Consider the following 18,101-nt stretch of genomic DNA (forward strand, 5'->3'; position numbering starts at 1 on the left):
ACATAGATTTTTCTTTTCCTAAAATGCCAACCATCTACAGTCTCTGCTTTGCCAGATACACAATTTCCATTACTTTCTCACACGCCATAAGCTTCCAAACTTACAAAGATCAAGTTATAAATCATTAATTTTTTGGAGCTAAAAATCTATGAATGGAACATTAAGCACAGCTAGTCTGGGTCCATAGGCAGGAAGAAACTTCAACTGAAATTATAACAAATCTGAGAGGCATTGAAGCTAATTTGGTTTCAGCTATACCAATAAACTAAAGAGTACCAGGACTCTCACTCTCGCCGTCTTTGTTCCACTTGCGTTATCAAACTCTTAGTCATAAAAACTGGGTGGCAATACCTAAATGACCTGTGGGAAATGGTCCATGCTAACTCCCAAAGTATTGCTGGACAGTGTTTTAGTCGCCTGAGCTAAAACTGAATTAGGGACAATTCTAAGAATTTAACCACTTAACAACCCAGTTCCTGAGCCTGTGCCCAAGCTACAGCACTTTTTAATTCACTAGTACGGATCAAGCCTTTAAATTCAATCGGACTTCTCTGAGACTAGGGAATCTAATTGCTTTGGGTTTTCGTTTTGTTTGTCCTCAAATTCAACAAGACACTTAATTTTGTATCAGCTTTTTTTTTAACTCCTAAATTTGGTCCCACTTTCTGCCTGCAAGCTGACAATTCGTTTAGTAGGTGCTCTTAGCTTTCAGAAAGGGGAAGCGTGCAACTCTGAAGACATCAGCATCAGTGAGAATGTGAGTAAGACTCTAGAACTCCCATAAATCTCATGGAACATGCTTTTCCTTTGTACACGGTTTTATTGAGCACTAATATAAAATGTACTAAACTATTGTTCCCAATCTTGCACTTCATTTCGGTGAAATGAAATATCAGAAATATCTGTGCAAAAAGAAACTGCAGAGGTGGAAAACTCTAAGATGCAAGCTACATTCTTGATACTCAGACAAAATAAGCAAAATGATGAAATTCCTGTAATGGTCATGTAACATTTACCTATTTGTCTTTGTACCACATGAAAACAGAAGAAATTTTCCTGCTTCTAAAGCCCACAACATAAAAATGGCAATACTATAGCAAACTGGAAAGTGCCGCCTATTTATCTTACCATACCTACTCTGAGAATAGGTAACACGTACTGGACACAATTAGCGCCTCAAAACCACCATAGCTTCTAGGGGCTAAAATAATCCACAAGCACAAGGCTTGTAGATGAAAACTGGCTATTCCTCAGATAGACTGTAGAGCATCAAAGGGCATAAGGGAACGTGTTGTGAATAATGGCTCATAGAAGATGAAGGGAGGAAAATCCTATGGGATGGCAGTATCTCTTCCCAACACATCACTCATCTCTGCAATAGATTTTCCATTTTTTTTGTCTCCAATTTAATTTCAGGAATTCTTAGTCAGAAGATGCTTTCTTTCGGGAGCTCTGCAACAGTTTATATGAGCTACTCAAATCAGCAGACAGTGCCATTCAGTATTTAGCCTCCATTGCCTTTAATTTCCATATTCGTAGCTAAATGAGCACTCTATCACTCTCACCATTTTGAACTCCAAAGAATTCCTTTCTCCCACAGAGTAACTACCAGGTATAATTACTACATTCATTAGCCCTTCCTGGAGTAACTGTCAGGAAAGCAGCAACCAAAGTGCATCAATTTCTTCTTCCTCTTTGCTTTTTTAATCTGCTTTACTTCCAGGGCAATTAGAGTTTCTCCCTGTTTCTCCCCCTTACACTGGGTCTGTCACCTTATTCACCTCAAAGTTTCTCCTCCCTTTATTCCTCCCTTCAAAATGCAGACTTGGGGAGGAAGGGGAGAGATGGTCCTACTATTTCTCACTGTTTTCATGTCTACCAATTTGTTGTGGGTTTGGGTTTTTTGGGGGGGGGTTTAAGTTTTTTTTAATCCATTCATTTTGACATAGGAAGCCTCATTGTAGAGCTATTTCAGTAGTGACAACAGAAGAGTTACTCTTCTGTCTAAGGGTCAAGCTTCAGCAGAAATTTAAAATTGCCACATGCTGCATAACATTGTGCTGTGCCTTCCTGTTAGTGCAGGGGGGAGGAGACAGGAATCCACTGCACAGCCTGCGTCAGAGAATGTAGTCACACTACAGTATATCAACTTTAGTGTATGTACAAGTTATTGTTATTTTAAACTTACCTCAGACTTCAGCAATATTCACTGCCTGTTCTCCTGTCCTTAGTGACAGGAAAGCTGTCACTTGCTGTTAGCATATCAGACAGTTCCTGTTCTCAAAGGAGTAATAAATAAAGCTAGATTTAAAAAACAGAGCAAACTTGGGCAGAGAAAGAACAATGAGTAGGAATGCCAAAATACAGTGAAAGACCACGTTATGGCATTGTCAGCATATCTTAAACCAAGAAAAGCTGAAAAATCTCATAAGAGACCAGAGAGAAGAATTCAAAATCAAGAAGGTTCCAACAATAAATGTTAAACTTCGAGAAAGAAATTCAAACGTCTGTGTTTTTAAAGAATTTCCCTGGGGTTTTTTAATACCTTCTTTGGCAAAGATAAAAAGGGATAAATCAATAAAAACAACAGTCTCAGCAAATCTTCCCACTGCCTTACTTACAAATTACCTTCAATTAATCAATTTCCTTTCCTGATATTCACTGTGGACAGCTTCGTCACTTTTTCCCAGCTCTCTTCTCTGCTGGGCCTCCAAAGTCCCACATTGGCCCTAGATCCCTGTCTTAATCCACCACTGCATTTAATCTAATCCTACAGAACACCAGCAGCCTCTATTCAGATTAAAGATATTCTAGCTATTTCCCAATATTTTAAAGCCAGAGCCTATCTTAATATCACACATGACTCCACCTATTCTGCACAAATTTTGTTGTATGGATATTTTTGTGTGTCAAGCAGCAGAACACCGTTGATAATGTTTTTTTCTTTTAAAAACAGAATTGATAAAATCTGCAGAAAGCAGTTTTCTGGATTTTCGTTTGATCTCTCACCTACTCTGAATTGGCACCCTGGTGACCCAGAAGAAGAATGGAAAGAAATGCACATGACTTCCCCATCCTCAGTATTACATCATGAAGAATGAAGCAGCATATTGTGTACAGCTCAGAGGGCCGCTGGGCTGTGTGTGACTCTTCTCTTGCGTAAAAAAATGCCTTTCTTAACAAAACTGTGACTCAGTAAAAATTTGACAGATACCGTAATCCAGCGCACAGACCAGTGAAAACAATGATAGACCATCAGACACAGACTCATTTCACAACGGGCTCAGCTCTGCAAACTCTGACATTGGCACCCAAAGGGGTTTTCTGTATAAATTAAAACATGAAGTTTGTGGGAAAAAATATTTCTAATGTTCTATTTTTGGATTAAGATTTTCATTGCCAAACATTTTCAAGAAGACATACCTAAAAGAATATATCTTTCTTGGAGGAAAAATGGGCTCTTGATGCTGAAGGGTTTTCCAGTACTTCAAGCACTGTCATGAATTCCTGCCTGTGCCAGCTGTGCTGTAGTAACTATTTCTTAATTAGTAATCCTGATCTAAGAAAATAATTCCTCAAATGTCATTACCCATGTCAGAAAGTAACTTGCATAACCTGGTGTTTTATCCCACCTAGGCTGAGTAAAACCTAAAGCAGTGTGATGATTTCAAGTGTATATTTTATACAAGGTATTGGGGTATTTGATTACCATAAACCCCCCCCAAACTAAACAAGATCTTGTGAACATAATAAGTATCCACCACACCCAGTTTAACTGGGTAAAGTTAGCCAGCCTGATCACATGAGGCAGACCCAAAGAACAAGTCTTTGGGCAGTGCCCAAAGGAAACTGTGTAAGGAACCCTCTTGGGTCTCTTATTCATTGTGCCATAATGTTCTTCTCTGCATCACAAAAACAATTAACCAGTTCAAGACAATTGGCAAGCTCACATCATAGTTAACACTCCAAAAAGCTTGAAAAACAGAACCAAGATCGATTGGCAAGCTAATCATAGAAAGCAAGAGTGGAATTCATTTGCAATAGCATTTCTGAAGTGTGAACATCATTAATTAAAAGAAAGGCAAGCTAGGAATTCCTAATTGAGCTTCCATAGGATTTTTGGAAATTATTTTGCATTGCCTTGATAAATACTTTAAAACCATTGTTACAAACCTGAACCTTTCAAAGTAATTCATCAATGTTTGCTTATTTCCTATTTTAAATTCAGGAGCTGTCATACTAAACTTTTGTATTACTGATTTTGCAACTTAGTCTGTAGTTAATTGTAACAACTCATACTTAGCCGAGATCTTTACTAAAATAATCTATTCCAGGCCAGTTTAGCAATTCTGGCACTAGTTCTAGTGTAAATGTAAAAATAAAAGAAAGAAATCCAGGAAAATAAAGCCTTCTAATGATGCTTATTTCATTCAGAGAAGCGATTTAACGTGAAATCCTTTTGTTCTAAATAAAGCTTAAAGCTTCATCTTGTTTATCATCCCAAAGCATCTTCAGCAACAGCTGGGAATTCTGAAAGTGAAAGCATATTTGCACAACTTCTGTTTCCACACTCTTTAAATCATGTTCTAGGCAAAACTCAAAATCCTACACCCTGCAATATGCAGTCATTTGTCAAACACTTTTTCTGTTGGCAATTCCTATGGGATATTTAAAATAAATCGAACACTACCCTGCTTTTCTTAATATTTCTGATAATTTTTAAAATCAAATACACTAACGTGCCTTGATGTACAAATGAGGCTTCTCAGACATGCAGTTTAAGTGTAAACGATGGCATCCAGGCATGCTGATAGAGAAGAAGTTCAGTAAAATCCCCACAGAACTCCAGTGACTCAGCGAAGCAAATCCATCCACTCTCAGTGGTTAACTTCAGCAGGATCGGTGGAAGAGCTAAATCACTAGGGCAGTGCAAGAACTCTGTTTCAGACATACTACAAGCTAGAAAGCAAATAGACAAAGTATTTTTTTCCTGGTCTGGAAGGGAATGAGAATCTCAGCCTGCGGCCTCTTCAAAATTTCTCATGATGCCATTAAATATGGTCCAGAATAAGGTTAGAGAATACAGATAAAATTCTGTGTAAATAAAGCAACCTTTTGCCCTCACGTACTTCTGTACTTGCTTATCTGTAGATTTCTCTGGGTGCAACTGAAAATAAAATTTGGCTTTATATTTTTCTTTACATTCTTAGGTAGGATTAAAAATCAGTTTAGCAATATACCACATAATAACATGCCTCTATTAAGTTTAAAAATGGAGATTCAGCATAAAATTTTGTAGCTGAAATACCACTGTAGGGAACAGTGAACAGTAACTCCAAGTAAAACATATTCAAGATGAAAGGATAAACTCTTCAGTTTTATTTACTGTAGACATGAAAAGTCAGTACCTAAACCTATCGGGAGGAAATATGTACATTATGAAAGGCAGTAAATAGAAGTGGCCGCATTTTTCCACAAGCCCCCATATTAGATAGCACCACAAAGCACCAGGTCGAGGTAGTAAAACCTGTTTTTCTGACCACCCCTACTAGAAGATCTTGGTGTGAGTGTTAAAGCCTGTAATTAACATTTTTCTTTTCATAGTTCCTTTTTTTGGTGTAACAGAGTGGCTCTTTTGGTAGTCTGACATATGTTTCAAACCACCATGGTTGAGAATTGACTTCACAGAGGTATTAAAATATACCCCAGCTTAAATATTGAAAATGTACATCATTCTATTCATATACAGATAGCAACCTAAGTTCAAAGCCTCTCAAACTTCAAAATTGCTGCTACACAACCATGAATAGTTACAGCAGTTACACAACATCACTGTTCAATAAATCTAAACAAACACACAAGTACTATGGACTTATAATGCAATATTATAACATAAACTCCTATTTTATGCAATGTAGTGTAATCACATATTGTGTAAAAAGTTTAAGACAAGATCATAATTCTGGGCAGGGCTACTTTGTGCAAATATAAAATTCTCTTAAAAGTAATTTGCTTAAACTCAGAGGAAAAACACAAGACTGAGAAAACTTCCATCACTCTCACTTATTCTATATGCCTGTTCCATGACAGCTAGAAGTGTTTGTATGAAAATAACATATTTAGAATTTTAGACAGACACACAGGTAAGTTAGAGGAATAGTAGTTGGAGGTCTCCTATAAAAGAACTATAGGATTCTTGCAAAAAGGAATCTAAAACATGTCACAATCACACTTGTGATACAGAGGAAAGCCATGAGTCCCCATGGAGCTCATGAAATTCCAATAACGCGTATAACAGCACCGAGTATAAAATTTCCCTCCCGTAATAGCTGTTATAAAGCCAAAACTAGAACTCTCATCTAATTTCAAGGTCTGGAACAAACTAATACCAACTGTGGTGTCTGTATCAAAATGTTAGTATTTAATTTAGAGCTAAAATATGTTAAGAAATTGATCACATAAATTCCAGAACAAAAGGCAGATAAATATACTACTCCTGTTACACTGGCATTTCTTAAAGACTTTACAGAAAAATATGTAGGACTTTTGCTATAATATATATTCATGATTATTTAATTTCAGGCATTTAATCTCACTGAGCAAACAGCAATTCATTTACAGTCAGACCCTGTATTTTCAGTGTACTAAAACCAGAGTGCCTTCAACAATAATTGCACAGCAGCAAGTGTATATCAGACAGAATTTCTAAGCTGGACATAGATTGCAGACTTAACCCTATTGAAACAGCAGAACTGCCACTGACCTGAATGAAGCTGGCACTGTTTCTCTAGACTCTATGCATCTTCCAATAAACCATCATCATCTTTCTTTGATACCATGGAATGTTCTGTGTATTTCTCTGTTGGAATATTATCCGATATTTATTATACTGTTATCAGATGCTATAGATAGCCTTTCAACATTACTGAGATAAGTAGGAAGCCATTCTATAGTATAGGGTTAATATATTACCTACACACGCGTATCCCCTACAACTACATACATCACCATACACACATGTTCATCTCAGCAGCCATCAGGCATACCTGTGCCTGAACATACATCCACAAAGCTACGTAAGCTCTGTGTTTTTAAATTGCTAATTATCAACCAGCAGAGTAGACTTTGGGATTCATAGACTTGAATTCATAGACTTTGTCCTGAATGTGCAGACCGCATGGCAAGGAGGTGATCTGCTTAGTCATGAGGGAAGGGGGTGGCTTATGCAAGTCCACGAAGCATCATCTGCGAGGCGATTCCAGAAATTCGCAACCTGGCTTTTGAGGTAGTTACCTATCTTCCCCTTTGTCAGCAGGACAGTTTTCCTATTTACAGTGAAATCTAGTGAAACTGCAAAGTAAAATCAGCCTGTATTTAGAGAATAGGGTGCTGCTTAAAAGTTTAGGGGGTTTTTTTCCTCTAAGTTTGGGGATTTGATATCATACACATACCTAACTTTTTGTATTTGTCATGACAGAGACTAGAATCTATTACCTGTTACTTGTTACTGTACGCATAAATCAACATGAATGCTGAAATTTTAAATTAAAGTTTTTGCATCAATCTCATTACTGCAATGTGTCTCTGTTGTAAATTTGTAACTATTTGCATTCTCATGCCATAGATCAGTAGTATTACTGATAGGTCCAATTTTTTCATTTGAGTGAGTAACAAGATGGCCCCAATCTTGACTAGGCTGCTAGGTACTAATGCAACACAGGTAATTAAAAATATCTATATAGTTCATGTATCATGAATTTTAATTGGAGAATGATGTAATTCTTCAGTTCAATTCTGTAGAGTGGTTTAGGAGAAGACAAACAGGCCAAATAATATAATGGAAGGTGTGGGTGGAGTGGGAGAAAAATGTGAGCCTCATCAAATTGGCTTAAGTTCTGCGAAAGTTCTTAGATATGAAGACTGCAGAATAGGCCTTGCTGCTGTTTCCATCCCCCCGCCCCAGCTAAAAGAATAAAAGCCTACAATACGTTTAGTTGTATATTTGCTTTGTGGTGTGAGAAGAGCCAACATTTTTATGTATTTTCTCCTTCATATCTCCTTATGCCTTCAAGATCTGAAAGCATCCCAAGCCCCGCTCACCACGGGTGCTAGTACTAGGGTGACAATTTGCTTAGCACCTGCATTTTCTACATGCTTTGACACTGGAACCTGAGAGAAAACACAACTGAAAAAAGATGGACTATCTTTCCTATTAAAAAAAAGCAGGTGTGTGTGTGGGAATAGACAAAAGAAATGCAAGAGTGTTATCATTGAATGTAGGAATCGATTTACATTTCACAGTCCTGGGAATCTAAATATCTGAAAACCAAATCTTATGGCTCTTTCATTTCTCATCCTGCCTTGGAAAGGCCTCCAAAAAAAAAAAAAAAAAAAAAAAAAGGAAGAAAAATGTGATGGGGAGATTTTTTCCAAGTGATCTGTAAGAGTTAAATGAAAACCTTAAAACCAGACCAGTAATGGAAACCCCAACTTTTTCTTGTGGCATGGGTATGTAGGACCTGACCTTATAACAATGTCCTCTTGCTTTGGATGACTTCTAACTTTTTGTTTTGTTAGTTCACAAAAAGTTAACTGATACAAGAAGAACAGTTGGTATAAAATACCTGAAAAATAGATCCCTGCTGTTAAAAAAATATACAGCATTATGGAAATACAGCATAGAATAATTAGCACTCATCATCCAGTATCATGCTAAATTCAATAAGCCTATCAGTGATTAAAAAATGAAACTAATAGCAATAACTAATGGGAAGGATTGTATCCATGACTTCAAAAGAACCTAACATGGGGAATTTCTAATTGTATTTTAATTTTGCTTGAGTAATTGCTCTGGAAAATGTTTTACTGCATGCCAGAGGAGAATCCAGCAACAACCCTTGTGACAAAAGCTAGTAAAAGAAACTCAAATTTTGAATATCATCTGTGCACAAGTGATTTACAATTAGGTGATCAAAAAATGGCTAGCAAATATATTCAACACTAATCTTAACAGATTATATGTTAAAAAATAAACCTAAAAGAGGGCCTCAGCAATCAAGGTGGGGAAAAAAAAAAAATCATTAAGTATACTTTCATTATTTAGTCCAGCTTTGTTCAAGACAGAGATTTTGTTCTACTTTTAAACTTTTCCTTGTTTTTATACTATAACTTTTTGTGAAATTCATTTGATTAGCCACTGGTATAAGTAGAAAATGATACTGACAGTAATTGAAGCTGAGCCTAAATTTATGTTATTGACTTTGAAATGGACTTCCGGTTATTTCAAAAAGCTCACAGAAGAGTCAGATTTAGAGGCAGTGTTGAGAGCGGATGTTTTTATCAGTGCCATGAAAAGCACAGCTTCAATATTCTTCAACTAAATTCTAATATTTTGCCACCTTCATTCTAGTGGTAAAGGAAGTTTTCTTCAATGCTGATGTTTAACAAATTATATTATCCAGGAATTTGATTTTTGAGGCATTTCTAAGAAATACATCCTCTCCTAAGGCTGTTTAGAGGTATATAATCTCTGAACCACCAAGAGTTAATAGCTATGTTATGAGACCGATGCCTAAGAATATTCAAATTCAATAGCGACCTGTGTAAATATACCTTTAAATTATATTCTGATTGGTTATCATTCCAAGTCCATGCCAACTATTTTTTCAACTGTGTCCCCTTGACAAGTCCATGCTTATACCCCATGACATAACACACTGCTGAGTGATTTCCTATAATCTCATAATTAAATCTCTAAGCAATTTTTGCAGCAAGTTGTTTTCTGTGACAGCCAAAGAGAATAATGATGTCAAACACACGACTTCACGCAGCAAATTCTGGTATTAACGGGAGCACGACATATGAAACTTCTTTTCAAAGGAGAGCACCGAGTATCATGTGTCATAATGTCCTGGGTTCAGCTTAAACCACGACACATAGTTACTTGGTGTACACTGGGAATTTTTAGTTAACTAGTAACAAATCATAGTAACCTTTTAAAAGGTAAATTACTGATTAAATCATGGACTAATTGGTATCAGATTTATTTTCATTTTTAAGACTCATTTTTAAATGGTACATTTCTATCATGTCCCAGAGCAAAAGCTTGTCAGAGATGGGGCAGCAGGTCACAAATACAAGGCTAGCCCACAACTCTAAATATTTCAAGGATAATTGCAATTGATCCTTCTGATTTAAAGGAACCTAGACTCCACACTGCATGAAGAAATTGATAAGTTCCTGGGCTTTTCATCAGAATATATATGTCTTACATCACTGATACTAATAAATACATCACTGTTAAGTCAGCGTTGTATTGTCATGTGTACACAGTGCCCCAAAGTTACAACACCACAGGAACTTGCACTCTCCAGTTGTAGAATACCCTGGAGAGAAATGACACCAGGAAGATTACAAAACGCTCCTGCAAACCTGAGGCATGCCATCAAGACATAATATATTTCAACATAGCATCTCAGTTGTTGTAGGCTCAGAAAGGCTCCCCGGCTTTCTGCGGTTGAGAAATTTAAGGGGGGAAAAACAAAAAGAAGGCTGTTCATTCATTAAGTGAGTTAGCCAGGTGAGCGCCAGCACTGCCCCGTCCGCTCCTTCCCCCGAGTGTAGCAGGTATGGACGCCCTGCGGTCTGCCCCAGGCACATCCCTCCATGCCTGCCGCCTCCACCTCGGCGGGAGGAGGTTATCCACCCGCTCCGCCGGTCGCAGCACTCCGCTCCCCTCCCGAGGCTCGTTCCCTGCCCGAGTGCAGCACCATGGACACAGCGTCCGGCTCCCGCCGCTCGGGGAGGCCGCCGGGCCGGGCCGGGCCGGGCTGGGCTGGGGCGGGCAGCGCCGCGGGGCGCACCTGGAGCCCGGGCCGCGGGGTCCTCCCACCGCCCCGCTGCCGCCCGCCGCGGGGCAGCCCCAGCCGCTCTCCCCGCCCACACCGACCCCCGGGCACCGGCAGCCCGTGTCCCCCCAGGGCCGTGCCTCGCACGCCCCGCGCACCCCGCGGCTCCGGGAAAAGCCCTCTAACCCCGCGCCCTTCCCTCCCGCCACCCCGAGCATCCCCGGCGCCGCAGCCTCTTGCCCGGCCCAGGGCGCAGCTCCCGGCCGCGCACGCTTCCCCTCACTCCCGGCAGCCCCTCCGAGCTCCCGCGGCCCCTCTCCCGACGGAGGCGCCCCTCACCATGCCCCCCCCCCCCCGCAGCCATGTCTCCCTCAGCGCGGAGCTCTCCCCGCGCCTCCGCTGCCCTCCTCACCTCGGGGGAAGGTCCCCCGCAGCCCGCACTGACCTGGCGCTGTCAAGTCTCAGCGGGAGAAACTGTTCCCTTCTAGTGGGATAAACTCCCCCGCTCAGCCCGTCCTACCGGGCAGGCACCGCCCCCGCCGGCCGGGCACCGCCTCCTCCGGCCCACACGGCCGGCGCTGAGGGGCGAGCCGCCGGCGGGAGCAGGGCTCGGGGGGTGCGCCGCGGGGCGGGGCGGGGCTGAGGTAACCGCGCTGAGGCACCCGCGGCTGAGGTACGGGCGGCGGCCGCGGGGTATGGCACCGAGAGGGACGGGGTGAAGCTGGCCCCGGAGCGCGACCCTCAGGAGGAGGAGGCGGCGCCGCTTCTCCTGCCTCTCCTCTGTACACCGCGTCCGTTCGCCCGAGCCACTTCCCTCCGGGTCCGTGCTCGCTGAGCGACATCGCAAGAGTGTACCTGAGGGCAGCCCGCGGGCCTCGGAGCGGGTCTGGAATTTGATCTCTGCTCTCTGTAATCGCCTGTAACTGAAAATTCAGTTTTTCCGGCTGCTAACTGCTTTCTCTTTTGCATTCCCGTTCTCCAGCTAACTCCTCTCTGCGCTGCCGGTAGTTGGTTTGGTCACCTCACGGCAGTTTGTATCCCACTATGGCAGGAGTAAAGGCTTTTCTGAAAAGATTCTTAGCAGTGACAGAGGTAAATGACATTTTTTTTTCCTTCACTTTCGTATAGCCACAGATTATTTCTCTCTCCCCCCCCCCCCCCCCCCGCCCCCATTCCCCCCTTCTCCCCTCCCTCCAGGAATGCAGAGAGAAATGGTACAGGCAGTGTTCGGTAAGGCTCAGGAGAGAGCAAGTTCCAACAAGCACGTAACCTCCCTCTATTTCACCTCTGCATCTCTTAAAAAGAAGTTAGATGTGGAAAAAAAAGTCATAAGATCAACAGGCTTTAGGGAGTCATCTTGTAAGTCGAGATGCCCCAGGATACAACAGTTTATCTTTGAAAACTCTTGGTCTCTTGGACATCACTAGAAGATTCAGAGGATCTGAACTTCACCTCATTATCATTCTTAGTCATCAAGCATTTTGAAAGAGAGCCTGCATTTGCTTTATTATTTGTATACTGAAGGCAATTTATAGATTAGAGTTGAATACGTCAAAATACCTGCTCTACTTATAGATACTAACATCGCCTACAGCTTTTTGTTTATGTGAACAGTCTTTCTGTCTGTAGAGGCTTGAAGCCTGGTGTTAATTTTGGTGAGAATTAACTGTCTATTTGTAGAGGCTTGAGGTAAGTGTTACTTCTGCCTTGACATACCAAGGGTTGGGGGTTTTTTAATCCATGCTTTTCTCCCCATCCCCCATAAATTTTTAGCCTGGAAATGTTTTGTAAATTGTTTGTTTAATGTACAGCAGTAATATCTATTCAGTAATACCCTGGCTCAGAATTAGGAGCCAGGTACTAGAAACAAGTAAAATAAAACCTCAGAATTAGCACAAGATGCTATGGATGAATAAAAAGGCAAACGTGAGTGAAATAATCTAATAACAACAGAGGGTTAAATACTTAAATTATGAATATTTCTAACCATTTTACAACAATGCCTCAGGTAAAGTTTCAATAGAAGGTTAAAAGAAGAAGGATCTTAGCTGGACACCTCCATAGAATCCGGATTTAGCTCTACTGAGAACAGAAACAACGCTGTTCCCTGCGCAAACTGCTGGAGAATATACCCATTTAGTTTCAGTGTCTGACTAATAGAGGAGCCCTCCCAAAAATCTGGGCTTTAACATGCAAATTTGTTAAAACTCCATGAAAATGAGAGCGTTCCAAAACCTGACATATATTAATGAATATCTGATTGTGACTATAAACTCATACTTTGAGCCTAGGCTTGTAATAAGTTCAGAAGTAAAGCAGAAATGCAAAGCATAGTTTAGATTTTAATTAAATTGCATGGATGAAATAGGGATATCTCACATGGTGCAGAGAAATCAGCCAAACAGAGCTTTCAGAGAAGTATTACAAATACTGTATCGTTATATTTGTTATAAGCATTATATTCTCTTAGCAAGTTCATCCTTTGAAGAGAACTCATAAAATATAAAGCAGAAAGAGAAATATTGACATAGGTACAAATTAGATTTTGTAATTACATATTTTAACAGATTGAGACAGAAAAAGAAAAATTACATTGATTTCCTGCTTAACATAGATTTTTAGGTAGTATTTGGTACCTCATTAAACGTCTCTTTTAGAAAGACAGCTAATCTTAATTTGAAGAATCAAGAGATGAAGAACCCATAAGTTTTCTTTGGAAGTTAAAAATGTGCCTTACTTGTAACTTGCATTAATCTGTTTATTAATGAAGAGTGGGTGTTTTTCACCCATGGGACACAGAAAGCCAATCATTGCGTATTGGTAAAGAAATGAAATAGGCTACAGATATATTACCTATTCTATGATTAATTCTAGAGTTTCATTACACAGTATTGAAATAGTCATAATAAAGAAATTATTAATTTCTCATACATCTTTTGTTTGCATTATTTCACTGCCCTGTTTTGGATTATGCAGAATTTCTCCCCTACTTATCTGAGAGAATTCCTAAGTTTGACTGGGATCGTAAGTGTTATGAAACAAGAATGGCATGTCAGGCTCAGGCCTTCCTGAGCATGGGCAGTTCTTCCCGAAGTTCAAAGAGAAGCAGAAGGGCCTCTAAGCATCAGTCCTAGTTTTAAAATTAGAGGATAACTTGTCTTCACAAAAGATTAGTTGTACTTGGGGAGCGGTTTTATTGACTATAAAAACATTAGTTAGTTTTTTTCACGTAAAAGAATCACATTTTGTATTACTTTTAATCACTCCATTTTTCATGGTAAATCTTTTTGAAGAGTTTGTTGTATCTGAAAAAAAAACCCCAAGTAATTTCTCCATACACTTATTACTGTTTATTATTAATTTCAATTATTCAGAAAACTTGAAGCAGGTTATATTGAATCATATGGCAAAAATAATCTCACTGAAATGAGAAAGAGTACTTAGTGGAATCTCAAGGTGGATAAGGGTACTAGTATGGACCAAATAACCTCCCTTAAATGTCTGTGCAACAGGTTCTAAGGTGTGCCAGGTAGGGTTTTATGGTTTGATCTGAGGTTAGAACAATTAATATATCAGAGACTCTGTCTATGATACAGTGATTTTTATGACTGGCTTGAGAAGGGTAGAAATCTTAAAAGCATATAGAGGTGAAAGATTTATGCCTCTTCCTCTCCTTGCAAAAATGTACTAGTTCCAACTTTTACTTAGTTATTTTGATGTTTCCACTGTGTCTATGCTCCAAGTCTCTAGGTGCATTACAGAAGTTTAAAATCACAAATCACGCAGCATGTCCCATCTCAGTATTCTGGATAGAATGAAAAATTATCTAGCCAAACTTAACATCTAGAGGGCAATCTCATGCACTAGCATGAGACTAGCAGTGTGACTATAAATCTAGCAGTCAGAAGAATAAGTTCTGATTGTGGAAACTGCATTGCTTTAAAGAAAGGGAGCTAAAATGCTATTGCATTGCTGCCTTTTTTAAAGTAACTGTGTGTACTTTCTCTTGGGTTATGTAGTTTTTAAATTTACATATCTGGTGTTCTTTTACTGATAACAAGAACTTTGTCTTAGCATATCTTATTCTGTCCTTATTGGCAGGTTTGTTCTGGGAAGATATGTTTGTAAAAGGTATTTTGTAATACTCCACCATACTTCTATCTTCAGTTTTCACATTCTCTATTTACATACTTTTACTTGAAGGAAATTAGAAGTTTCAACTGCTATCGGTGGCATTTTATACATATATGTAGCAAAACCTATAGTATAAACCACATTTCTTGAAGTGATGGCAGAGATCTATCCCTTGGTACGATTCCAAACTCTTTGGAGATTGCACTCCGGTATTGTTATACTGTATTTAGCATGCTGTGCATTGGATCCAGCAAAACTGATAGGATTAGGCATAATGCAGATTTTTCATAGATAACTGTAGAGCGGGTCAAAACAAGAACCCTGACAACTAAAAATAATCCTCTTTTTCCCAAACTTTGAGGCTTAGATAAAAAGAGAACAAAATCCAAATCATGCCTGCTTTAAATTCACTAAAGCCAAGATCATACCAGGCTGCCTACCTCTAATTACAATGGGTTTTATCCTTGAACTTTGGCTCAAGGATATCCCAAATTCTTGACTTCATTGATTTCATTCCCTCTTGAAGAGAATAACTTCCTCACTAGGATTTTCTGGTTCTTCTGTGACTGGATATTATCTTCGTGTTCTAGTCTCATTCTGATCAAACAGGTCCAAATTGCATATCACACAGAGGTAGCAGGCAAAAGAATATATAGGAATAAAGAGCTCAAGCATATACTGCTATCTGTCAGATTTGTTAATCCATCAGAAATTTATTTCTGAAGGAAAAATTTTAAAGCAACCAGAAGTTTACAACCATTTTGAGTCTCATTTAAAGACTGTTTATCCTGATTTCTTGGGTGGTTAAAACAGATTTATGAATGTAACTTGCTCAACTTCAGAAAGTCAGATTTCTACCATAGTACATGCTTAGACATCTTAAATTAGCAGCTGATGCAACCAAGACTTAGAGTTGTGCTAATATGAGATGGGAAGGAGGTGGCTGCTCTTGTGGTTAAAGCATGGGACTAGCTGCTGAGAGGTCTAGGTTCTATTCCTGGTTGTGTCACTGACTTCCTGTGGGTCACTAAGCCACTTAGCTGTGTCTCATTTTACTTGTATATAAAATGGAAATAATGCTTGCATTGCCAAAGCACCGTGAGGCTGAAGTTAGTGTTTATACAATTATTTTATGCTCATAAAAGGACTTGTGTATAACTGTATCAGCAGGTCAAAAGCTATATTCCTAATGTAATTCCTTTCATGTAATTTGCTATGTCTTTCTCACACAGCAACTCATTGATTCCAGTAAAGACTAAAAACTCAAAAGTGCAAATTCTAAATTAAAGTATCCAGAGGACTTTGCTTCCAGGTTCCAATCAAACATTTGTTCATGAAGAAAATGGAGTTATCTTTGTAAGAGTGTGAGAAACGTAGTTTTGTGGTATTTACTCCCTCATAATTGTTAAAAAAGAATTAATTCTCCCCCCACGCCATTGTTTCTTTTGGAGGATTGTGTGAAGATCTCTTGGTACTTCCATTTCCTATAACCTTTGTCCTGTTTTATAGTTTTTATACATTGTTGTGATGGGATTAATTTGAAATACTATTTTTAAAATCCCTGCTTTTTACATATTTTACCCTAATCTCCAGGGTGCTCTAGATAGATGTAGGAAATAATGTTGGTCAACTAATTCTGTAGAAAAGCAGTAGTAGTATGCACTGCAGCTACTAAACCCCAGTGAAAGGCATAGGATGGAGAGCATCTCCTGGTATCCTGTCTAGCCCTAAGGATTAGTTTCTCAGCATTTCAGTCACAGTGGCATGGATCTCAAATTCATGTTATTTCTATTTTGTTTATATTGCAGAGGGGGAACTGTGGAAGGTTTTAAACCAAGGAGATTGGTGTGTCTTTCAAATGTCTGGTAAATAAGGTTCATATATTTAGAGTCACAGAATAATTTGAGTTGGACGGGACCTTCAAAGCTTATCTAGTCCAATTCTCTGCAATGAGCAGGGACATCTTCAACTAGATCAGGTTGCCCAGAAGCACATCCAGCCTGGCCTTGAATGTCTCCAGGGATGGGGCATCCACCACCTCTCAGGGCAAACTGTGCCAGGATTTTGCTACCGTCATTGTAAACAACTTTTCCCACACATCCAGCCTGAATCTCCCTCTTTTAATTTAAACCCGTCACCCCTTGTCCTATCACAACAGGCCCTGTTGAAAAGTCTCTCCCCATTTTACTTATAGGCCCCCCCTTTTTTTTTACATGCATATACTTACAAGCATCTTAAATATTTAGTAATTTTTTAGGACAGATATAGCTATTACAGGCTGAAGGAGAGTTCGCTGGCATTCAGACTATTCTAGAGATTTAATTATGATAACTGAAATACCTTCATTAGTGTTTGCAGCAGGTGGGTTGCATGGCTTTCAATAACAAGAGTTAAGACTAAATAAAGTAGTTAGACTGCTAAAACCTCTTTTGTCTTTGTGTATATATATTATTATAATGCTATATAATTAATATATATTATTATAATGCTAAACCTCCTAAACCGATGTCATTTTAGTAATGTTAATCACCAGGAGGAGTGGCATAACAATGACATGGAAGCATCCCTTCCTTACATCTCACAAGCTGTGTTGCTTCCTTTCCATGGAAGCTGTGACCACTGAGATACACTCCAGCAAAATGCACACAAAACTCTTCTTTGCCTGGCTTCACAGGTAGCAGTGTGAGGCTACTGACAGCAGCACAGTGAAAAAGTACATAAATATTTGCCGTGTTAAGGCATAATATTTTTCAAATGCTGTTTGTGTAAATGTACACAGATGCTGAACTCAGAGGCCTCAGATGAGTTTCTACTGCGTAAACAGTATCTGCTTACTCTGTGATTAAATCTTCATCATAAAAATGTTCTGCCAACATGCATGGAATTTTGCTGGGCAGAGAAGCAGAAGCTTTAATCCTTACTGACTGTTGAATTTTGTTTTGCAGAAGTACAAGGAAATAAAATATGGTCAGGCAATACAGCTTGAAATAGCTGTTATTTTAAAGTCATCGTGCTTCATTCATGCAAATAGTTCCATTGGTTTGTGGGCTGCCCTTCTGAACTGACTCTTCTTAGTCTTTCAAATAAATCATTAGTTTCATCTAAGATCTTAAATCTCTT

General features: G+C 39.3%; 1 protein-coding gene and 1 long non-coding RNA gene across 6 annotated transcripts in view; one reads left to right on the forward strand and one right to left on the reverse strand.

Moving 5' to 3' along the window:
- Positions 1-11,402, reverse strand: part of PPARG (peroxisome proliferator activated receptor gamma) — a 57,187-nt gene extending 45,785 nt beyond the window's left edge. Inside the window, exons 1-2 of one of the 4 annotated variants that reach the window (XM_030501032.1) lie at positions 11,293-11,335; positions 6,764-6,859 (exon numbers count right to left, since the gene is read on the reverse strand). The gene's annotated coding sequence lies outside the window, so the exon portion shown is untranslated. Of the gene's footprint in view, positions 1-6,763; positions 6,860-11,259 lie in introns of all 4 variants that reach the window. The other 3 variants (XM_030501031.1, XM_030501030.1, XM_030501029.1) reach the window with 3 other exon arrangements.
- Positions 11,403-11,596: 194 nt separating this feature from the next.
- LOC115614325 overlaps positions 11,597-18,101 on the forward strand; it is an 81,878-nt gene continuing 75,373 nt past the window's right edge. For both annotated transcript variants that reach the window (XR_003993684.1, XR_003993683.1), the window contains exon 1: positions 11,597-11,939. This is a non-coding gene — a long non-coding RNA (uncharacterized LOC115614325). The remainder of the gene's footprint in view (positions 11,940-18,101) is intronic.

Source organism: Strigops habroptila, chromosome 11 (assembly GCF_004027225.2).
Source record: "Strigops habroptila isolate Jane chromosome 11, bStrHab1.2.pri, whole genome shotgun sequence".
NCBI classification, from domain to species: domain Eukaryota; kingdom Metazoa; phylum Chordata; class Aves; order Psittaciformes; family Psittacidae; genus Strigops; species Strigops habroptila.